The sequence below is a fragment of the Dendrobates tinctorius genome, unplaced genomic scaffold (assembly GCF_039654945.1).
Source record: "Dendrobates tinctorius isolate UK_male_01 unplaced genomic scaffold, ASM3965494v1 ptg000009l, whole genome shotgun sequence".
NCBI classification, from domain to species: Eukaryota; Metazoa; Chordata; class Amphibia; order Anura; family Dendrobatidae; genus Dendrobates; species Dendrobates tinctorius.
Genome location: NW_027361677.1, coordinates 100,549 through 126,003, shown reverse-complemented (window position 1 = coordinate 126,003; position 25,455 = coordinate 100,549). Strand labels below are relative to the sequence as shown.

At 42.6% G+C, this 25,455-nt stretch overlaps 1 protein-coding gene across 1 annotated transcript in view; it reads right to left on the bottom strand.

Moving 5' to 3' along the window:
• Positions 1-25,455, bottom strand: part of FTO (FTO alpha-ketoglutarate dependent dioxygenase) — a 317,082-nt gene that overhangs the window by 202,716 nt on the left and 88,911 nt on the right. The gene's annotated exons all lie outside the window — the stretch shown is intronic.

Sequence of the window (25,455 nt, the reverse complement as noted above, 5' to 3'; positions counted from 1 at the left end):
CTAGTGGGTCTCCGGGCGGTGATGTCCCAGTCTACACGGTAAAGTTGAGAAAGTTGTGTGCACTAATAATACTGTGTGTACGGTATTCTGGCTCAGAGTAGTACCAGGAAGTGAACCTGCCATTATGATGTCCACATAAACTAGTCGAGGGGTTTCAGAGTGGGGAGGATGTCATGGGCAGCCCTGATGAGACAATCCCTTTAAAACCTGAGAAATATAACTAATTAACATGCAAGTTGGATCAGTGTAAAGTGTCTAACATTTTGAAACAGTTTTTAAGAAAATATTACTTTGTATGAGAAAAAGGCGTAGCATCCGTCCTTGTTATATAGATCCATTAAAAGAGAAATAAAAAAAAACTGCAACAAAGATTAAATACGAGATTGGAGTTTTTTTTATTAACAAAATTTTGAGTGAATATAGAGGTATACGATACATGGACTTGAATTAAATCACAGAAACAAGGAAAGAATATTGAGCTATCCCCGCCAGAAAAACGACAAACTGCTGTAATAGAGCGAGCTGTGTGTGCGCAATCAATAACGACTACAGATTTTGTCAGTGGCACACAAAAATAATATACTATACGGAGTTTTAATATATTGGATAATATAAAGTCATTTTATGATTAGTGATACTGGTTATATCGGCCAATATTTCATCTTTAGGAGGCAACCGTTGGATGATCGTAGACTTCCTTTGTGGTTTATTACCGTGGAGATAATGTGCCAGACGTATGTCAAAATGGAAGGAATGAGTTACAGAGGAAAACCAAAGAACACACACCAGACAATGCCTGACAAAAATGACCGGGTACAGTTCACTATCCGTGATCCTTATACAATAATTCTTTCATTGCTATAGCACATCGTCAAGGCAATTTTGAAAAAAAAATATTGTTTTCTATTGGAACTTCCCTGTGGTACCCTGAAGAAGAGCAGATCAATAAAAGTAGACTGAGGATCGATTTTACTGTTCAAGCATGGTTTGTGAGTATAGCTAAGCACCACTGAAGTGAATGAGATTAGGCAGCAATACCACACACAACCTGTGGACTGATGTGGTGCTGTTTTCGGAAGAAAGTAGCCATGTTTTTCTAACCCTGCTTTTTTTTTTCTTTAGTAAAAAAAAAAAAAAAAAAATTCTGATGATTTCACTAAACTCCTTTAGTACACAACCAGTTTGAGCAACAAAGACAGTTAGAATGCTTTTGCATCTGCCTTCTCAAATCTTGAACATCATACATTATTTTATGTTTTTTTAGAGCAACTTATGCCGTGTTCGGCAACTAGTTTGGGACACATATCGTTTTCTCAAAGATGCACTATTTAGCAAGAAAAAAAAACTTGCTGAAAAGTGTGCTTCTATAGTTCAAAGACAGCTTCCTATAGGTTAACCCTTCCAGATCACTGAGACAACCATTTGCTCTCGTCCTGCCTTACATTGAACTGCTTGATTGTTGAACAGCAGAAGAGAATGTTACCAGGACCTGTACATCAATAAAACTGCAAGGATGCTGTAAGTACTGACTACCTGAAGGACCTATCAGGACATGTGATCTTCAAAATGTGTAATGTATACAGTGTGTTTGAGTGTTTTGATTATGTAACTGAGCTGCGTGTATTGTAGCTAAACTTTGTGTGCTGATGTAGCTAACTTTGTTAAAGATGAGCTGTTTATGTAGCTGAACTGTATGTGGATGTAGCTGACATGCATGTATACTGATGTAGCCAAGCTGTGTGTGTGCGCGCATGTAGCAGAGCTTTGTGTAGCAGAAATGTGTTTATGTAGCAGAGCTGTTTGTGTGTATGTAGCAAAGGTGTGGGTACTGTATGTAACAGAGCAGCTTGTATATGAAACTGTATGCGTGCGTCAGAGCACATACATAATGTGAGTGCTTTAAAGTTACAACATACATGCCGCCTCCACTTCTTTACACCGCCAGGGAAGTTTTAATTAGTAGGAAATATGGTTTTCCTATCTCCTGTGGTGTAAACATGTGGTTTCATACAGTAAGTAACAATACGGTATTTGGTGGCCGTTATTTTTTAAATTAAATTTCTACATTAGGGAAGTATCAGAATAGAAAATACAACACGCTATTTTAAACAGCAGCTGCTCTTTTTTTATCATAAATCAACACAAGTGAAAAGAAAAGAAGAAATTTGGTAAAATGTCTCTTCGTCCACTTATCACTCACTATTTATCTTTTAGACTCTGAAAAAAACTGCTCAAATCTGTCTACATATCAGTGCAGTGAGAGATCAAATTAAACCTTTGCTTGAAAAGTAAATGGAGAAGGAAGAAGTGAAGGTGGGAAGATGGAGAGAAATAGGACCAGAGAGAAAGAAACAAAAACTGCTGAAGCTTCTAGTGCACAGGGAAGAACGAACTGGTGAAAAAGACACAGGATACAAGTCATGTAATGGCCAGCAATAGTGTTATACTTTATCGTAAACCACAGTGTGAAGAATATTGGAGATATAATTTCATGTCAACCATTTGCATCCTATTTGGCATGGGTTTATAAACCCCCCTTCCTTTAGGCAGCAGGGACAGGAAACCAGGCTCAGCAGGTTGTCCAGCATTCTCAAAGCCTCAAAAGAGAAAACTGGCACCTAGCTTAGCAGGTGGTCAAGCCTCCAAAGGCTGTGAGTGACAGATCTCAAACTTTGAGAAAGCCAAGCTCAGGACAAAGGCTTGCATGCAATATAAAGTCATGCTGAACTGAAGCTACCAAAGAACATTCTAGAAACATAATTCCATAAGGAGTTATGAACATATTATACGTCCTAGAAGTACATTGTGTATATTTCCCAGATCCCAGAACAAGGCGAAAACCTTCAGAGTCTCGATCCGTTCTAGCACCCCATGTTGGGGAGATAAGTAAAATGGATAGTAGGAGTTAGGTAGCACAGTCATGTTTGGTCTCAATGCATAGCAGGGGCCCAACCGGATCCGACGGAGCCAAAACTATCTCCCTAGGACCACCCATCAAGGAGTTATGACTCATCTTAGGTTTTGGAGTTTTTAGCTGTTAGATGCAAGAGAAGGGGATTTAGGTCCAACCCAGGTGGCAGGAGGCGAGTGAACCAAAGGGATTAATAGCTCGAGTAAAGTATGGCCTATGGCTTTTTTCTGGGGTCGTCACAACGACATATCATGTGGGGAGAAGTCAAGGAACAGAGGGGTACACAAGCCTCCCACATGGCAGCCACTTCCCCACAAGCCAGGCCTTTCATCTGAATGACTTTTATACGCTTCATTCTTTTTACTACCACTATTTGTATTTGCATATCTCTTGAATATCCTTTGGCATACAGAGATTAAATGGCAAAGAACAAAAATTTCTATAAACAGAAACTCCACTCTTGCACCTGATCACAGTGATAGTGAATCACTGGTGAGGGTGGAACGCAGGTCCAGGAATACAGCGAACACTCATTATACTCTGTTAACTAAACCAAACAGCTGAATACTTATTGTGTGATCTCGTACGGTAGCTCATCTGACCTGCCATTCCAATATAATGCCCTCGTATAAGACTGTCAAAATCTTAAAAAGGCATCCAGACCCTTTTAATTTTAAGGGAGTGTTAGCACAAAGTGTGTGTTCAAGCTAAGTCCCGATGCTCGGTGCTTCATGGCGGAGCAAATCATTTAAATGCAACTTCCCACTGATTTTTTCCATCAATCTGCCTGCTCTAATTTGATGGACAGCTTTGGTTTCATATGATCAGAAAAGGGTGGATATAAGTGGAAATCAAGCAGGTGTGAAGGTGTATATAAATGATAGGCCCCACTGCGAAGCACCGAGTGCCTGTACTTGGTTGGAACAGTCATTCTGTGCTGACAGAGTCCTTTTAAAGGGAACCCTGTCAGCACACAATTACTGTTGAAACCAAGAACAGGGGTTCAGTGCTGCCATGTCTTGGCCAAACAGTTCATTGCACACTCCCACCTCCTTGTTTTCCCCATATCCCCCCACCCTCTATTTTGATTGACATCTTTGGCTTTATGGAGCCAGAGAAGGGTGGAGAAGATAAAGGAAAATCAAGACGGTGAGATGGTGCAGCCAACTGTTTGGCCAAGTCAAGGGTGCACAGACCACCTTTACTTAGTTGTCAGTCATTCTGTGCTGACAGGTTCCTTTTAAAGTAGTGTATTATTATTATTTATTATGCTTTGCTTATATAGCGCTATCTTATTCCGCAGTGATTTACAGACATTATCATCACTGTCCCCATTGGGGCTCACAATCTAGATTCCCTACCAGTATGTCATTGGAGTGTGGGAGGGAATCTGAGATCCCGGAGGAAACCCACGCAAACAAGGATGTTGTCCTTGGTGGGATTTGAACCCAGAACCCCAACACTGCAAGGTCACAGTGCTAACCACTGAGCCACAGTGCTGCCCGTTTAATACAAAAACATGGCTTTTTTTATTCCAAAAATGGCACCATACCTGTCCATGGGTGTGGTCTAGCTCTCCTATAAGCTCCGTACAACCTGTGGACAGGTGTGTCAGACTATTTTCAGATTAACGGTAATTTCTCATGTTTAGTGGCGATGAGTGAACGTGCTGGGATAAGGAGTTATCCAATCATGCTCAGGCGATAACCGAGTGTCTTCAAAAATATGCTCGAGCGTCCACGGCTGTCCGAAAGCCACAACACATGGAGGGATTTCCTGTTTGTTAGGCACTCCCTGTATGCGTTGCGGTTGTTGAACAGCCGTGGAGACTCGAACATAGTTTTTGAGCACGCCGTTTTTGACACTCGGTTAGCGCCTGAGCATGCTCGAATAACACCTTATCCGTGCATGTTCCCTCATCACTAGTGTTTGGAAGAAGGTAGGACAAATCGGGATGCTCCTCAGAGTGGGAAAACTTATAAGTCCTACAAAGGAAGGCAGCTGGTGTAAGACAGAGTCTTGGCGGCAGTAAGTGGATTGTTCACATTACTTACGAAACCTATTATAGGAAATGTTATGAGCCTTGATGACAGGTACTAGTTCTCTGACCGATGCTTCCCCTAAGGGTTGACTGAAGCCTTCACCTACTATCTCCAGCTAATGGAGGTATTTTACAGACAGGGGCTAGAGGTCAACAGAGTGGATAACAAACACTTCTCTAAGTTGTGCTTTCCATAGCCTTATCAGGCCTCCCCTGTTATAAGGGCATGCATGCCATTTCCAATATTTGTACAATGCCAACACTTTCTTTCGATTGTTTCCTGAGTGAGATGGACTTGCCCCGGTGACCTGATGTTTAAAGACAAGGTTAACGGGGCAAAATCAGAGGTCAACAGGATGTGTACCAAAGAAATTGTATTTTCTTAATAAAGAGGACTTTACTTGTGCAGATGGAAAATATCAGGATTTGTAACGTACAAAAAAAAAAAAAAAAGCAGAATAAATGTTCGACATGACTACAAATTCAGACAGGGGGCAGGAATCAGAATTTATTCGGAAAGAACTTTACTTGAATTTAGTTTACAAAAAAAAAAATAAAAAATTGTCTCAAATTCAAAAATAATTTTAATTAAAGTGACCACCAGAGACTAAAAAGCTGGTGTCAGTTCATCAAAAGTTAAGATGGAGAAGAAACTGATTTTTACCGATCAAACCTCACGGTTTAATATCTTAAGTCCCAGTAGTAATTCATCCTTATATTGGTTGTGGGAGCCTTGAGATGATTAAAGGAAAAATTCAGGAAAAACTGATATTCTATATTATGCCAGGTGCAGGGCATGAGTGGGAAGTACATGACGAGAAGAACACCAAAGAGAAGCTATCAACCAGTCCTTCAGGCCAGTGCCCAAGCCGAGACAAATAATTGCACCCCATAACAAGTAGATGGTTAGACATGATGTATAATTTTATATTTTATCTATTTCTTTACATTGTATTTATTACATTTTTGTCTTATTTTGATATAACCATTTGTTTACCCAATCCCAAACCATAGTCCTAACTATACGCCCAACTGTACTCTTAGCCAAACCCTAGTCCTAATCCTACGCCCAACTCGACACCTTTCCCAAACCCTAGTTCTAAGCCTATGCCCAACTCTACTATCTCAAGCCCTAGTCCTAATCCTATGCCCAACTCTACTCCTATCCCAAATTCAAGTCCTAACCCTATGCCCAACTCTACTCCTATCCCAAATTCTAGTCCTAACCCTATGCCCAACTCTACTACTATCCCAAACCCTAGTCCTAATCCTATTCCCAACTCTACTCCTATCCCAAATTCTAGTCCTAACCCTATGCCCAACTCTACTCCTATCCCAAACCCTAGTCCTAACCCTATGCCCAACTCTACTCCTATCCCAAACCCTAGTCCTAACCCTATGCCCAACTCTACTCCTATCCCAAACCCTAGTCCTAACCCTATGCCCAACTCTACTCCTATCCCAAACCCTAGTCCTAACCCTATGCCCAACTCTACTCCTATCCCAAACCCTAGTCCTAACCCTATGCCCAACTCTACTCCTATCCCAAACCCTAGTCCTAACCCTATGCCCAACTCTACTCCTATCCCAAACCCTAGTCCTAACCCTATGCCCAACTCTACTCCTATCCCAAACCCTAGTCCTAACCCTATGCCCAACTCTACTCCTATCCCAAACCCTAGTCCTAACCCTTTGCCCAACTCTACTATCCAAAACCCTAGTCCTAACCCTATGTCCAACTCTACTCCTATCCAAAACCCTAGTCCTAACCCTATGCCCAACTCCACTCCTATCCCAAACCCCGGTTAGGGTTACAAAAAGTAGGCAAAAGCTTAAAAAGTTTTTTTTATAATGTTAGTGGTTTTTAGTGTTTTGAGACATTTTCTGACAATTTTACAAGGGTGAGAAAGGGAGCTATGGGAGAGCACAATGCTGCTTTTGACATTTTAGTCGCTGCCTATGAAGAGCGCAGCAGTCGAGAGGAGTTTGGCAGCTGTGCTCTGCATAAACAGCAACAAAGATGACAAAGAACACTTTGTCACACAGATTTTTTTGATTGCTGCCTATGCAGAGCACAGCAGCCTATAACAAACTTGTCTCGATTGCTGCGTTCTGCATAGGAGTAACAAAAAGAAAATATAATATTTTTTTATTTCTGTTTCTCCATTTTAAAAAAACAAACAAAAAACAGAAATATAAAAAGAGTTGTCCAGGCTTGGAGATCAAATGTGCAGTCTTTCTAATCGACTGCAGACTTGTGAATCCTCACCGTGTGCAGTGTCAAAATTCTCTGCTGCTGACACCGGATCGTCATGTGACCACAAGCAAGCGATTTGCATAATTCTGGCCGCATTCTAACTAGACGTGTCCAACCCACCTCAATTCACTTGTATTGAATGAGGCCGTGCACGTTAACACATGTATCCAAATCGCATACTTAAAGTCATATGACATGGCGTCAGAGAATCCTCACAGTGCACAGGATTCAAAAATCTGCGGTCACAGAGTGACTGCAGGTGTCAAACGGATTGTCCAGGCTTGGGGTTAAGTCTAAAGTTCTGCCATTATGGGATACATATCACTCTCATGGATCTCTTGAGGTATGTGACTGCAGACTTTGGAGTCTTTGCAGATCGCTTGGAAGATTGTCAGGCACCAGGAGTGGTTGAGACATGTGACTGCAAGTATGCGATTTGCATACATGCGGTCACAAGCCACCTAGATGTGCATGGCATTGCTCAATACAAGTGACTTGAATGAGGCTTAACACGTCTAGTCGGAATGTGGTCGCAAATAGTAAGTTGCATACTTGCAGTCACCAGAGAATCCTGACAGCATGCTGTGAGCGCACTGAGAGGATTCACAAGTCTACAGTCACAAAAATGACTGCAGACTTAAACCCCAACCCCTTTTACTCTAAAGTTTCGCCATTAAGGGATTCAGATCACTCTCAAACCCCTTAAAAGACCCTTGTAAACATTTCCACTTTATACATGAGATTCTGTGTCCGGCGCTAGCTTCAAAGTGCTAATATTTTCGGAGTCACCGAAAAGTGGGCACTTTGGCTCCTAATGTCCGGATTAGTGCGCCATTAATGTATCTACAGAGCATTACGCTCCGCGAGCATAAATCACCATAGATATTTCTACACGCATACACGTAACTATTCTCAGATTTCTCGTAGTAAGTATCACAAGAAATAATAGCATTGTAAAGGTGAGGCGGGGATGAGAAGTGTTGTTTATAGAAGCCAGCTGCTTCGACTTTGGCGCCCGGTGTTAATAAACTTGATATTTTATGCTTACGCAGTCTCCCCTCCCTCGTGCTGCCCCCACTGGCACAGGTACAGCTGAAACTTTAAATCCAATGCAAAGATTGTGTAAGTGATTAATTGTTTGAGACACGGCTGACCATATGGAACCGAGAAGGCATCAAGTAATTCATACTTCTGTAAGCGCTGCTTGGCCCCTGTTGCTTTTAATGCACAGGAAGAGCGCTGGCGAAACCTAGACCGGGTGTCTTGCCCCTGACAGCCCATTAAGAAATCTCGAAGCACCTCTCTCAAGTTCTGCTCTTGCGTTCTCAATGGCAGCCCTAATAAAACAGAAGCAAATCTTTCCAGCAAGTCTTAAATCTTTCACGTACAGTACATTAGCGGCGGATTGCGAAAACAAGTGCCTTTTTTTTGGTAAGGGGGGGGCTTGATAGGAAATTGGGACTTCATTCCCCTTGACTTCTTGCTAAGAAACAACCGTATCTTGAGCATAGGAGTATCAATGACATGTACACATACAACCGTTCCCTCCGTGGCCTTTTTCTCTGGTCTCAATTCTGGAGAATCTTTTGAGTCCTTACCACAATGTAGCAATGAAAGACCATTACCGAGCATTAAACTTGCCCTACCGGGTGGATAAAAGCAAAACTGTGCACTGAATGGTGAGCTTTGTGGTGGAAAAAAAAGTCATTTTTCTCTTCGAATCAAATAATTGTCAAGGCAGATGGTGTAATAAAGATGTATTTTTACATACATGCTCCCATCCTTCCAATTTCCGCAGGACTGGAAGTCATCTAATCTGTATGCGGGGTGTCACAGCTTTCACCAGGATGGCAGATGCCGATGATGAAAAAAAAAAAAGATTGGGCATGTTGGTTTTGAACATACCCCATCCTTTGCTCTCAAGGGAGATTTGCTGCTGTCAGACATGTCTAAAAGTAGCTTCCCTATTAGGAACATATGCTCAGCCAAAAGTCGAGAGGTGGGAATAAGGAATGGGTGTGCACATAAAGGTATTGGTTCCCATAATTGCATATTCCTGGAAAAGCTTCCCATCGTATACATTTATCAGATTATACTACATGGTGCACATTGTTTGAAACGAGACCTTATGGGTGACGGACATCGCTGTATAGCCTCTGTTATATTAGAGTCCCATTGTTAACAGGGTCATTTTTCTTTCTAATAAATTACATAGTACAGCAAAAAAAATCCGCCAAAAACTCTGACATGTGCCACCCAAAAAGGGGCCAAATTGGCTGAACATGCACATATGGTAAACACACAGAATGTGTGTTAATAAATACACTCCTCAACATTGAAAAGGAAGCTCCCAGCAGTGGATCTTGATGATTTGCCAAAGTGCCTTTAGCGTGGGAGAACATTCCTCAGGCAATCATTAAAGGGAATCTGTCAGCCGATTCTTGCCTTTTAATCTGAGAGGAGCATAATGTACAAGCAGAAATCCTGATGCCAGGGATGTGTCCCTTATTGGTCTGTGTGCTGGAGTTTCAATATAATCAGTGTTTTATCAGCAGATCATCACTAGAGGACTAGGTGGTGCGTGCCAGGCAGTCCAGCTACTTTGTGTAACCCCACCCCCATCACTGATTGGCAGCTTGCTAACAGGGTACTGAGGAAGCTGCCAATCAGTGATGTGGGAGGTTACACACAGATCAGCATTCTGATAACTTGCATTTACAGCAGAGATAACAGGGATTTTATCAAAACTACACCAAGTAACCCAATAACGGACATATTGCTGGAATCATGATATCAGCCCCTACGTCACGCAGCTCTCAGATTAGAGAGAGCAAAAACCTGCTGTCCTTGCTCCCTCCAATTGTTGATCACTTCTGATCAAAAGGGTATAAACAGACTTGTTGGAAGATTTCTCTGCTCCTTCCTCTGGCTTGAATCTGGTTCGATTACTCCCTGTGACGCCAGTCACTATTCAAGCAAAAGCCGTGCGGCTGGGTAGTCAAGAGGCCTGAGGTCAAAAGCCAAGAGTGTATGTCATAGACAGATGGGGGAGATGAAGGTTTAGTCAGGAAATAGTCTTAGGGTACCGTTACACTAAGCAATGCACCAGCGATCCCGACAACGATACGACCTGGTAAGGATTGCTGGTGCGTTGCTAGTAAGCCGTCAAACAGACAGATCGCAGCAACGATCCGGCGATCCGTAGAATGACCTCGGTGGTCATTGGTACCTTGCCACACAGCAGTGATTCTGACGACTCCTGCCTGCGTCCCTGAGTTCCGAGTTGTCAACGAGGTCGCTTGTCAGCATCAAACACAGCGATGCGCGCTGGCCAGCTGGACTCCAATGATCAAAAAATAGCCCAGGACATTCGAGCATGATCAGCGACATCGCAGCGGGGAGGCGGTCGCCGCTGCGTGTCACATGCAATGAGATCGCTGGCGAGGTTGCTGTTGCGTCACAAAATCGGTGACGTTTCAGCGATCTCGCTATGTTAGACGGGGCCTTTAGGTATTCCAAGGAGATAGTGGATCAAACAAAAGGGCTAGGCAAACGGATGATCAAGGCAAATCCAAGGTCGAGCAGCAAAGATCAGAATACATGACTATGAGCACAGAGCAAACACAAACCTCATGAGCAGAGCTACAATTGGCAGAAATCAAAGGCAGAGAGCTGGATAATTAGCCCGGTAATCACACTGGACAAGAGGCACATGGATCAAGTCCCGGCACACCCTGGTCCTGATCCTGTCCCATGCGATCGCAACTACCGGTTCTTCTAAGGAGCACAGCACAGCTAGTCATGCTTTCATACAAGTCCTAGATTACAGATATTTTCTCATGAATTATTATTATAATAATATTATAAGAAAAACTTCACCCCTTCCTACATTCTGGGATCCAATCCCAATAAAAAAAAATATGTGCATACTTAACAAGCTTTATGAATAAAATCATATTTCGCCAAAATAAATACTAAAATAACACATTGAAAAATGTAAATATAATAAAACTGGGCTTTATTCAGGGGGGGGGGGGGGGGGGGTTTACGCAGAGTGAAACGCAAATGAAAAGAAGTGGGGAAAAAAAGTTTTCAGAAGTCAAAGTAAACTCCGTTAAAAATAATAAACAGAAACGTGTGACTTGTGACTATGAGCTGGCGAGACCTTATAGGATCTTAACAGGTTTATAGGGCAAGTAGACAAGGTGTGTCATGAAGAATAGTGAGAATAACATGTAAGGTCTGAAATGATCGTTAACCACCTAGAGGAAAAGGAAAAGGAAAATCCATTCTGGTTTTTGCCATGTTGTACAGCAGATGTGGCCTGCGGGAATATAGTATCATAATATAACATGACTGTATTGAATATATCACAAAGCAAATTTATATCCATATCTCAGAAAAAACACCAAAAATGCATACATAAGTCATAAATGCCCGATGGGGTCTGATGGCACCTCTAGAAAAGGGGGACACCAACACCGTTAGTGATACCGGCCCATGCATTCTACCTATACTTGTATCGGGCATTGGAGTTATGTTATCAGCACAGTGGGATGTACACCTTTCAGGGCATGTCCTATGGAGAGTTTCATCTCATCTTCAAGGATTTGTGCAATACTTGGACAACCCCTCCTTAATCCCTATGTTTCCACCACGTAAAAAAAACAAATATTGTCCCCTCTGGTGCCAGTGCTGTTCCAGCTGCGTCGGCATTAGCTCTCCGAGGGCTTGTGTAACTTTATGCCCGGAGGAAGAGTGAGCTGTGGCTGCCCTCTCTCCTCCTCTGGATGTCTTGATTTGTACGTAGGAGGGGAGAGAATAGCCAGAGATGATTGGCCGTAGTGATCACGTGACAATTTCACACGGGCAATGGGAGAGCCACTGCCTAAAAAGCTGGAACAGCGCCGACACCGGAGGAGTATAAATGTTACTTTACTGTGTGAAAACACAGGGTTTACGAAGGGGTTGTCCGAATAGTGGACAAACCCTTTAACAGATTTATAGGGACTCTTTAAAGTCATCTGATAAGCAACAACCAGCCCTTAGGTCCCTACTATATTGCCATTTTCTTTCTTACGTACCTAATGATAAAGATCCATGGATATTATGCACTCTCTTGGTTGTGGTAATACTGGTGGTCCCTGATGGGCCTAGGTCTAACACCAAGCAGAGGACGAAACCAAGAGAATAACAAAAGGCTTACAAGTAGGGGTAAGGGTATTGGTTCTTGTCAATCTGCTCTACAGAGAACATGGATCCATTCTCCTGCAGTGAAGAAAAGCTGGAGGCTTCTTTGCCTTCGACCTTAGTAATAGTAATGGCATATCCTAGAAATAGGTCATTAAAGGGTTAGTCAGGTAGTTTTGTATTGATGAACTTTCCTTAGAATCGGTGAGCAATACTAGATTGGTGGGGGTGCGACACCTGGCACCCACGCCGATCATCTGATTCTGGTCAAATGCGGACCTGCACAGCCTTCAATTGGATAGCGGCCACGATCAGGTACTGTACATCTGCCGCTAAATGAACAGGAGTAGATCTGTAATACCTGGTTGTGGCCACTTTGCAGTTGACCTAGCTCCGAAACTAAGAAAATCCAGCCGCTGCAAGCAAGGGGAAATCTGACTGGCGAAGGTGCAGGGTGCAACACCTCCACCGATCTGGTAATGATGACATACCCTAAGGATTGTCCATCAATACAACAGTATAGGAGAAGTCCTTTACTTAGTTTAATCGCAATAATCCCTTAAATGCTAACATTGTCTTGTTTCCTTTAGTACGAAAATGAAAAACAGAAGAAGCGGCTTTGTAAGACCGCGATCTCATGTAGAACTATTTGCCTTACTTTGTACAAAACGTCTCTTCTGACCTATAATTTGCAGCATAGGCAATGTCATAATATTCTAGGTACAGAAACCAAATGCACAAATGATAGGAGCCCGTCCTGTTAGCTGCATGCACGCCATACTGAAAAGTGCAATGTTCAATAGTTATGGCTCAGTTAAGGTGTCCTTTACACATCTCTTCTTTCTTTCTACCTGTGTCAAGTCCAAATGATCAATAATTCCATTGGAGGGTAATTTGTTTGGACGTGTCTGTGGTGCAAGGTTACGACGCCAGAAAAGCGAGTACCGGAGTAAAACGGTGAACTTACTTGGCATCCTAAAGTCTGCGGGTGAGTGCAAGGTTAACCTTTTTACCACAAGTAATCTATCCTGTAACCCCCCCCTTCCTTCTCTCCAGGACCCTTAACGCCAGGCATTCTGGAGCAGTCACGTCTTATGGACTGAGTTATATGAAGTGAAAATAGAAAATGAGCAAGGGGGAAAAGCTGGAATGGGAAAACGGAAGATAAATCGGCTAGCAGGAGAAGCCAGATGACAGGATGGTGCCCGCGTAGTGAATATGTTTGGAAACACAGCAAAGGCGAGCGGAGAACATGGCTTTTGTTTGCTGCCCTACAGCCTGTCTTTATCCCAGCGGCTGCCTGCTTCGGTGAACATATGTTTTTTGAACGAGAAGTGGAGCAGAAAGTGCCTTTTGTTATCCGTTCTTTTGTGGATCCCTCTTGCTCTTGTCCATGTTTGGGGTCAGGTCTAAACACAACTTTGTAGCAGACACTTAAATTCTGAAGAGCTGACATGGTATCCCATGCATCGGTGGGAAATCACTATCGATGGAGGGGGCCGAGTCCGTGGATACAATTATGGTTCACAGCATTTGTGCTTCTTCATTAGGATTTAAAAAAAAAAAGAAAAAAAAAAAAATCACAACACAATAGTTAAAGATCAGACAAGTGGTAATAACGAGAGTGAGAAACAGTAAAAGTCTTCTGTTTAACGTTCTGAGAAATCGCCGTTTGTTCCAATATTTAGCTAATAAGAAAAAAAGGAAAAAACGTACAGCAAGTTGTAATAAAAAAGGGAACAATCTGTTAGATAGTTCAACTAAACTCGTTTCAGTTTCAGAGATCTATTATTTAGCTCTAATAAAAGTGATGGAGCTTTATAAAAATGAGTGATGAACACATGTGCTCGTTACTCGAGTTTGCTCATGTATGCACCGAGTAGCGCGGATGTCGATTGACATGTTCAAGTGACTGCGGCCAAAAGTTTTGGACTATCACAAAACATGTGTCTGAAGAACAAAGAAAAATAGAACTCGCCATGATCTACGGTAAAACAATTCTTTGAAACAGCTTGGAGAAGTGATAAGAAGGTGGTATCCGAGGGAGAAAAAACCTGGCCGACGGCCGTTTCGCGCTACAGCGTGAAACGGCCATCGTCCAGGTTTCTTCTCCCTCGCACACGCCCTGCTTACTGCACCGCCAAGAACATATGCTGGATTAAAGAATTGTTTTACCGCATATCATTGTAAGTGCTATTTTTCTTCGTTCTTCACACACAATTCAAGTGATGTCTAATCTGTAGCACCTCCAACATTTCCTGCAAGAGGCTATTCCACATATGAGGACTAGAGAGAGAGATATAGATGCATTAGGACTGGTGCCCTCACAGTTTCACTCCTGTACTGTAAAACATGTGGGAATAGCCTGATATACATGTGCAATCCCCACGTTTTGTGGCTGTTTAACAGCCGTGAAACACGCGGCCGCGGGGACGCAACCATGTCTCACAAACACCCACAATACTCAGTGGATATCCAAGCACCCTAGGCAAAGTCCAGTAATGAGCACTTGTGCTCATCACTAATAAGAATCGATCTATCCATATCTCCAATACCTAAGTGCGCCTGCGCAGGAGCGCGATTGGGGGACACTGTGCGGATGACATAGGGCGCATCATCCACATAAAGAAAGGAGGCGTCTGATCAAGACCAGCGACTCCAGTTTGACTGGAGCGCACCGAGTGGGCAGTTTATAAAAGGTTTTTTTTTTGTACTATGCCGAGAGGATTGGGGACTGATATACAGATTAATAGAATACTGTAAGAGGCCTTAAAGGTGGAGGCCATACTTTGGGAAAAACTGCACTGGGAGCATCATGCCAGGATTTCCATAGCAGCTGCATACAAGCCTTATGTCACCATGCACAACGCCAAGCGTCGGATGGAAAGATGCCACCACTGGACTCTAGAGCAGTGGAAATGTGTTCTGTGGAGTGTCAATTCATATTTCTCAATCTGGCAGTCTGGGTTTAGTGAATGTCAGGAGAAGATTACCCACCTGACCGCAATGGGCCTGCTGGAAAGTTTGGTGAAGGAGGGATAATGCTGTTTTTTCAGGGCTCGGCCTAGACCCTTATTTCCAGTGAAAGGAAATCTAAAAAGGGAATTTGTCAGAAGGTTTTTACTTTCTAATCTAAAGACAGAAACTGTTATGGGCGGGGTTAGCTGTGGTGTTGGCGGGGTTAGCTTTCTCAGCTCTGCTGCATTTTTAAATCTAAAATTTCCGACTGTCAGAACCGCTGCACACAGTAAACTAAATGATACATAGTTCGATTCAGATTCTCTTTGCCTACATCAGGCTGCTCTCAGATGAGGTAGCAAAAACTTGGTGACAGATTCAACATGACATGACACTAAAGAAAATTATTTGCTTCCAACTTTGTGGGAAAAGTTCAGGGAAGGTTCTAATCTGTTTCACTGCACAAAGCAATGTCCACAAAGACATGGTTGGGGGAGTATGGTAGAAGGACATAACCAGCCACACAGAGCCCGGACTTCAACCCCATTGAATGGAGAATTACGAGCTCGTCCTCTCCCCAACATCAGCATATGTGATAGGGGTACAACTCCATAACAATTCCTATTCGAATGTAAGGTCTTAAAATCTCGTGTTGGTGTAATGTGAAGGTGTTCCAATACTTTTGTCCAAATAGTGTATCTACCTATATATCATTCTTTCTACCTCTCTACCGATGAAACTATCAGCTATGAATGTATAGACCTAGTAAAAATAAAACGATTGATGCACCATGACTATTCATTTGGTGACCCAAGCATGTGTAAGCAAACTGTGCATTGTGGATAAATGCAATACAAATTTAATCAGCGGCTGGGATACATAGGTGAGCAAACACAGAGCCATGGGTACCATGAAATCCAAACAGGTTCCTGGATTATAGAAAGCTATGCAAGTAGCCAAGCAGAGGAAGCGGAGACCGGGCAAGTGGAACAGAGTCCTTTGGATGACTCCCTACAGCTTCTCACCACCAGACTCTGCTTGATTGACAGGTATCTTTCTATTTGTGCATAGAGTGAGACCTGTCAGTCAACCCAACCAAAGTCTGGAGAAGTATGTTACTGTAAAAAGGGAACCTGCCCAAATTTCATACTGCACTTGGTTTTGACAGCATGAAATTACAAAACATAGGTTCCGTTGCTGACAGAAAAGTGCATAAACCTATAAAGGGCCTAGAACAGGGATGTCAAACACACAGAGAGCAAAAACGACAAAATTGGGCAAAGTCAGGGGCCAAACAGTAAACAGTATATTGGACCCCACATAGTCCTCCATACACAGCGTCGGACTGGAGCACCTTGAGCCCACCAGAGAAAATCATTCTTAGAGCCCACTATGTAGCTACATAGAAATAAATACAAGACCATCAATTGTGTGGTAAAACATGCTAATATCAGGGTATAATATAAGGTAGTACATGTCTTAATTATGTACCAGGGGTTGGGGTAGAATCATAGAGGGGTAGCCCCCTCATAGAATATAATGTAGCCTCCCTCATAAAATATAATGCAGCCCCCCTCATAAGGTATAATGCAGTCCCCACCATAGAATATAATGTAGCACCCTCATAGTGTATAATGCAGCCCCCCTCATATAGTATAATGCAGCACCACCACAGAATATAATGTAGCCCCCTCAAAGTATAATGCAGCCCCTCTCGACCCCATCATTGCCTTGTCACCCACCACCCCATCAATCTCCCTCACCACCCTCATCACTGCCCATTCCACCACCTCAATCATTGCCTCCTCCCCCACCAACATTGCCCATCACCTCCATCATTGCCTCCCCCCACATCATTGCCCATCATCTCGATCATTGTCAATCACCTCCATCATTGCCTATCACCTTCATTATTGCCTCCCTCCACCACCATAATTGCCCATCTCCTCCATCATTGCCTCCCCCCACATCATTTGCCATCACCTCCATCATTGCCCATCACCTCCATCATTGCCCATCACCTCCATCAGTGCCCATCACCTCCATCATTGCCTCCCGCCACTACCATCATTGCCTCCCCCCCACCACCCCTCTCTCACACACACACACACACACACACACACACAAACAGCACCGCATCACTCTCACACACAAAGCACCGCACCACACACAAAGCACCGCACCACATACACACACGCAGACACACAGCACAGCTCACCTCCCCACAGCACATCTCGGCGTCCTTTCTGCCCAGCAGCATTCTGTCTGAGACAGTGCGCTGGATGATGACGTCATCCAACCGGGCAGGAAGCAGGCTGCCGGGATGTGCTGCGGGGAGGTGAGCTGCGCTGTGTGTCTGCGTGTGTGTATGTGGTGCTGTGTGTGTGGTGCAGCTAACGCTGCCCGCTGCTAAAGAGAAATGGTATTCATGCCTCTCCACGCCCATAGGGGTGTGGGGAAGCGTGAATATTCATTTAGCTTTAGCAGCGGGGACAGGATCCTGTCTCCCGCTGCTGCTACGCTGGCACAGGGGGGGCCCCCTTGACTCATGGGCCCCATAGCCACTGGCTGGAGGCCCCTCGAGCAGTGGGGGCCACTGGAGCAGTGGGGGCCCTAGGCAGCTGCTGGCAAGTATGCCAGCAGGCGTCAGTGCCTGGGCCCACCGGAGAATCCTCCGGTTCTCTGGTGGGCCAGTCCGAGTCCAGTCTGAGCCATACAGAATAATGGGCACCCCATAGTCCTCCATACAGTATAATAAGCCCCAAATAAGGGTGGTGGTTCTGGTATCGCAGGCCAAATATAAACAAGGGCCAAAGTTTAACATGTATGGTCTGTAACCTCTGAGAAGATAGCTCAAACTAAAACTTTACCATAAAATATATATTTCTTTTCTTTTTTGGCTTAGTGACATTTTTTGCAGTTCCAAAACGAGAAAAAATAAAAAGCGCCGGGCTATCACGAACTGTGGTTTATCCCCCCCCAAAAAAACACACACAAAAAAAAAAAACTGAATACGAACACAACTGCAAATTTCTAAAATGAAATTCTGAAAAAATTATTGAAAAAGGTAAAAAAAAACAAAAATCAACAAAATACAGACGAACAAACTAATTTCAACCGCGAGATGTCTGACCGTTTTCAGTTGGTTGAACTAATCCAAAAACATGAAAAGACAGTGGAATGAAACAAAAAATATGCCCTTATTGTGCCTAGGTGACAATGAGATATCTGGGCCTGTTAATGCCTGTTGCTTGCACAGGCTTCTTTTCATTGTGTAGGAGTGCACATTAGGGAAAACAATGGGAGGACATTTGCATTGTAACCATGTGCAGGGGTTAAGCATGTGACCTCTAAGGCTGTGGTACTTGTGTTGCTCGGAAAAGTTCTTGACAATATAAACAAGAATTACTGCTGTTCCTCAAGAGCGCAGACAATTAAGGACAATGCCCGGCGCTTGTTGAACAGCTGTTGGAGGTTCCTCCTGACCTCAAGAAGTGGTTGCACATTTGCGTGTTGGGAGTTGGAACATTTCTGGTTCCATTCAATTTTTTTTTGAGAAATGTTCCACTTTGTGTAGCTAGTTTATGACCTTAGTTTATGTCCCGGAGACCATCGTTATAAGGAATCAATGCAGATAAGTCTGATAACATTATGACCAGCTGTTAGTAAATATATCATCCTCGACACCATTACAATACACACAAAGAGAAACACCAGAGGCTTATAGGTTGGAGTAGATTTCTTTTTACCCTTTCTTCTATACATGCTCTCATTTTATAGTTATGTCCGTAGTCAAATAGCCGGTAAAATGCTGAACATCTTGAATATGTCTTGTGCCGATATGCTTCCACTATTATTTAGAGGGCTCTTATTAATGGGTACGTCTGCTTAATCCCATGTTCTTTGTCCTTGCTCCTAATATTAAGAGTTATTGTCAGAATTTCTGGACTACTTTGTTTGAATAAAACATTATCAAGGCCTTCATTTTAAGATGATGTTTATGATTGAGGTTATTTTCTTCAAGCCATTGTCAATGTTTGCCATTTTACTCATTTATACAGTGCCAACTAGAGATGAGCAAAAAGACCTGTACCAGGTCCAGACTCTTCTCCCGTCACCGTGGTTCGCTGCTCTCTCTTGTGCTCGACGTCTAGCTTTGCAAGTTGCCCAGAGTGTGACATCTCCCTAGGCCTTTTAAGGCCCATTAGGACACACGTCTTTCGATTGCTATTGAAGACTGTAGTTTGTTACGTTCCTCCCCCTGTGCAGCACTGCCCTGGTTGCTATACACGGGGTATGGGCCCACCTCGCTTCACATCAGTATACTGCCTTGTGTTCTGTTACACGTTGCCTGGCATAACATCATCTCCCTAGGTCTTTTAAGGCCCATTAGGAGATACAGCTGTATCTTTGGTTGTTATTCAAGACTTTAGTTTGTTACTCTCCTATACATCACCGCCGTGGTTGCTACACGTGTGCTTGGTCAGGGTTTGCCACCCTTCCTATTAGTCTGCTGTTCTCTGATGTGCTCCATGTTGGGCTTTGCAGGTTGCCTGGCGTAACATCATCTCCCTAGGCCTTTTAAGGCAGATTAGGACATACACCTCTCTTCAGATTGCTACTCAGGACTTTAGTTACTCTCCAACTCCTGTGCATACCATGTTACTGGCTTTGATCCTTGCTGATTTTGCTGTATTCATCCTGCTGTTACCTAGATTCCTGAGGATGTCTCATACTGGCTCTCCATGTGTCTTCGTGCCAGCTACACTGTCGCTTGGGCCCTGTGGGTCCATTGTACCAGGTGAGCCATAATACTGGTCAAAAATCCAGTCTGGCTCTCCGAGGCAGCCAGGCCATGGGAGTCTTCACTTCTGTACCCATTGGTCATGCACAAGAAGCACCCAAGATGTCAGATGCAGAAGCAAGACTGCATTGGTCAGGCTGTCATGTAGGACCAGACTGAAAGCTTAGCCAACTGTGCAAATCTTTTCCCTCAACTCTAATGCCAACATATTCTACATTGCTCTATGGTTTTTATAATTCATCACAGTGGTCTCCACAAACTATATTTGATGGGATCTTTAAATGTCAACAACAAGAATATTCATCTGACCTATCAGTGCGATATGCAGAGAATTAATTTCCTTGATGTGATGGTATGGAGGGATGATGATTCCACCCTACAGACCACAATCTATAGGAAGGAAACCTCCAGTAATATGTTGCTGCATGCCTCCTCCTCCCATCCAAAACACATGACCGACTCTATACCCATTGGTTAGTTCCTCCGGTTACAGAGGATCTGCTCCAATGATGATGACTTTGAAATACAGGCGAAAGATCTCTTCGGTAGATTTCGTGAAAGAGGCTACGGAAGACGTATCCTGAAACGTGCTTATCATAGGGCTAAGTATTCATCCCGACATACATTATTATATGCACGCAATAATTCCAAGTCAAATAACCAGGTCAGGTTTATTACCAATTATCATTCCCAATTTTCACGCATGCGTGATTGTTTACAAAGGGCATGGCCTATCCTTTTGGTTGACCCCATACTGAAGCATATTATCCCTCAGCAACCCAGCATTACCATCAGAAGATCAAAAAACTTGAGGGATCACTTGGTTCATAGCCATTACCAATGCCAGCCTAGACAAGCAAACATCGACGGGAATGGGTCCGCCTTGTGGATGTCGACCCTGTGGTCGATGCGTAGCTTGCCCCAATATTGACAGTACGGATGTATTTTTCAACTCATCTGGTTCTAGGACCTATGACATTAGAAAATTAATTACGTGTAACACCAAGAATGTTATTTATTTCGCGGTTTGTCCCTGCAATCTCATCTATGTGGGACTGACCACAAGACAATTTAAAATTCGGGTCCGTGAGCATATTTTGGGAATTATAGCTGCCAATGATCAGGATGACATATCCACTCTAAGGACCATTCCCCGTCATTTTAAGCAACATCACAATTCTCTTATCAAATTTAGGGGCATTGATGCTATAGATCTTGGCATTCGGGGTGGCAATACTAGTACAAGGTTAGCTCAACTCGAGACAAGATGGATCTGGGCCCTGGATACAATTCAACCAAAGGGTCTAAATGAGAACCTTAGTTTTGTTCCATTCTTGTGATCGACCACTCAGGATTAAAACGTTGTTTTTATATTTTTTTTTCTTATCTACTTGTTTTATTTATTTTTATCTTAGCCTTGTGACCTGGTCGCCTTTCTAGGTACTGCACGGACGACTGATAAGAAGTCTATTATCCTATCGTGAGCACTGATCATGGGACATTCTGGTCACCTCCTGGATGATTTCCATGACCTTAATGACATCAGAGTCATGGATGGTGTACTTATGATTTTGATCTTGATAATGCAGCTATAAATTGTATACCAAGTAATAAACGATAAATGAAGATTAATATCTAATATTATTGACTGCAACTTCAATCTTGGGTACTAATATGTGTCCTATTAATGATGGTGTATATATCATGCCTATTATTTTGATTAGAATATATTATGATATACAGGGATCAATATTCAATATTATTGGCCACAATTTCACCAATGTTGGGCACAAAAATGCCTTCTACTATAAAAATCGTGTACGTATTATGCTTATTATTGATATATTGATTAGAATGCATTATGATACATAGTGATTTCCTACTGTTTTATTGATATATTGTGTCTTTGTTAGTCTGCGGCTTTTTTTCTATCCCCTTCTATGGGTAAATACTATGACATCCTTGATGTTTGAATATTGCCACAGCCGGGGTCATTATGTTTTTCCACCTTGTATTTTATACTATATACTGAATGGCCCTCTCTCTTCTCCCCCCCCCCTTTTTCTGTGGCATGATAATCTTTGTCTATCCCATGGTCTGTGCTGCTGCTATGCCTTCTTCCCCCTGAACCGGCACGCATGCGCATTAGGATAGTGACTTGTGCTCCGGTTTCGGCGTCTGTGTTGGCATGGCGATGGTCTCCGCATCGCGTGTCATGTGACGCCGCAGTCGTGGCTCATTCCCTATCTCTGACTGCGCATGCGCCAACCCACGGGGTCAGGTTGTGGAGAACGCACTGTGCAGCATTATTGTTATGTTTTGGTTGGTCCTGGTGCTTAACTATGGCTACCACGCATACCATTTTCATGACGCCATTACTGATATAGTTTGTCTGCGCACGTGTAAATTCTTTAATATCTCAGTGACGTCACAGTGCATTTTCTTGAACCGCGATCTTCTATTGGCCAGTCACCGGCCATGAGAGTGACTATTACAGCTGCTTTGATTGGTCACTCGGGCTTTTTAAACCCTCCCCTTCCTCTCTACCACTACGCCCCTTGAGAAAGGCTTCTAAGCCGCAACGCGCGTTGGGGAGACGCTCTAGGATCTGGTTCCTTCTCCTACCATTATTTCAGGTAAACATTTATATTATATGCTACTATTAGGTTGCGGAGGACCTGTCTACACATATATTTGCCTTTATGATGGGCATGATGATTATATACAGCCCTTGACTGGGGTGTTTACTATGCATCTTTACTATGTATTTTTACTATGCATCTTTACTATGCATCCCAGTAGTATGGCCATGCAATAGCTCTATTATTATTATTATATGAGCATGATTTATACATACATTCATCGTGGTCTGTACCCAGTATGATGTCTTTGCGCAATTTGTATCCTTTGAGTGTCTGTTTTTTCAACATATGCGTTGTGGGTAACTCCCCCCTCCTTGTATTTGTGGTATTTAATAAACAATTTTCTAATTTCATAATATTTGGACTTTTGATCATTTTTTTTCATTGGTTTAGTATTTTGAAATACGATTGGTCCCACAATTAGTCCTCTTTCACTATGTGTCACTGTTATAATTGAGTATTATTCTGTGGGTATACTTATGTACATGTGATGTATTTCACAAGACATTTACAAACTATATTTCAAATTAAGCTTTCAGTACGTTTTTGGTTTGAAGGAACAAACTGGAGTACTGAAGGGAAAGCTACAAAATCATGGAAGAACATACAAACTCCAAACCAATGTTGACCTTGGTCGGATTAGAACCCATGACCTCAGAGTTGCAATCATTGCTCACCACGGAACCCCTGTGTAGCCATTCTGATGCATGTGAGTAACACAACAGGATTAATGAGTTTCCCTATCTTTCAAAGTGGCAACAGCAAACATCTATTCAGTGGTGTCAAGAGACCACTAGCCTTCTCGCAAGTGTCGGTGACCATGTAACTTTTCAGACAGCGACAATTTTTTTTGCACTCTGTGAATGCTATACATAAAATTATTTAGGAACTAAGCAAAGAAAGTCATTTTAAAAAGGAAAGCCAATACATAATGACCTATGAACAGTTTAATTACAATGATCTGGAGAATATGGGTATGGAGAGTTATTAGGAGAAAATCTGGACATCTTCCCAGTTTTTGGACCGTTCTTGGTTTATAACTGTTAAAAGCAGGGCTGTGGAGTCGGAGTCGTGGAGTCGGAGTCTGAGTCAGTTTTGGTTGGAGTCGGAGTCTGTAGAAATGTACCGACTCCAGCTTTAAAAAAATGTATTAATATTTCATAATTGAACTTTCATATGAATTTTATAAATGTTACTCAAATATATATGTTCTATCAAACTATGAACAACAGTGATAAGCAGTTCTGCTGGAGATAGAGACATTTCTTACTTCTTGTGTGTCACTGTTCTCCACTGCCCTTATCTAATCTTATACTTGGTTAACCTCATGCTGCCCCAACCCCCCTACTTACAATGTATGAAACTGAAAGTGAAAATGTGCTGCAAATTCTTAGTAGTAAAGCTCCTCCTCTAGACTAGATCATACTATGTGTGCGTCTTCCAAGCATCTCACAGCTGCCTGCTACTCAGAAGAGGAAGACTGTAAGAAGTATTATCCTTTCAACAAACTTTGCATCAGTTAACTGTGAGTACATGAGGAATAATAACAGTATTACTGACCACTATATCAGTTGTACGACCTGGCAATAATTTTGTACAATTGTTTTTAGGAAAAACAATTGTCATTTGGATTGTGAATGCAGAATTAAAAACCTGAGAATGTCAAAGAAGCATCACATTAAATCAGCTGTATTTGAACATTTCACCATCACTCAAGATAGAAAACATTATGTCTGTCAGTGTATGACAAATGATCCAGACGAAAACAAATGCTGTGAAGCCAAGATGAGTGCATATTCAGGCAAAGATAAAAATGCTCCTACCAGAGCTTCTAATCTAAAGAGACATTTACAGCGCTTTCATCCAGAAGTACTGAAAGCAGTGGATGAGAAAGACTGCATCCAAACCAATGAACCAGTGCCCAGCTCTTCCAGCCAAACAAAGGAGCAGAGAACTTTGCAGCCATCAGTTGCAAGATATTTTGTCAGTGACAAAGTTACTGTGACAATGACAGTAGATACATTTAAAAAACAGATCATAGAGCTTGTTGTAAAGGATAGTGTGCCTATTTCATTATTTTCACGACCAGCTTTTATGTGTCTGAATGGGGAAATGGCCCGCAAGCTTGGTGTTTCTCTGGAGAGAGAGAGAGTATTAGAAAATTAGTAATCGAAGAAGCTTTTAAACAAAAGGAAGAACTTAAAAAAACTCTCAAGGGACGCTTTCTGTTTCTTAAAATGGATGCCTGCACACGTCACAGAGTGAACTATTTTGCCATCAATGTCCGATTTGTTTGTGACAAAAATGAAATAGTTACCAAGACATTGGCAGTAAAAGACACCAAAGCTCATCACACCAGTGAGTTTCTCCAGGTCTTGGTGGAAAAGGTTCTGCAAGACTATGAACTTAAAAAAGAGCAAGTTCTTTCTGTCGTAACTGACAATGCTTCAAATATGATAAGTACTATTAAGCTAATGAATGAGAGTAATGATGGTGACCAGCAGCTAGAAGAACATTCTGGGTCCACAGACACAGAAATGTTTGAAATAGAGGAACACAGTATTGTAACTGAGGAGCAAACTGAAGTTGCTTCAGATGAACAGCAACATGATAGTTTAGATGATCTTGTTGAAACTGTGTCAATATGTTCTT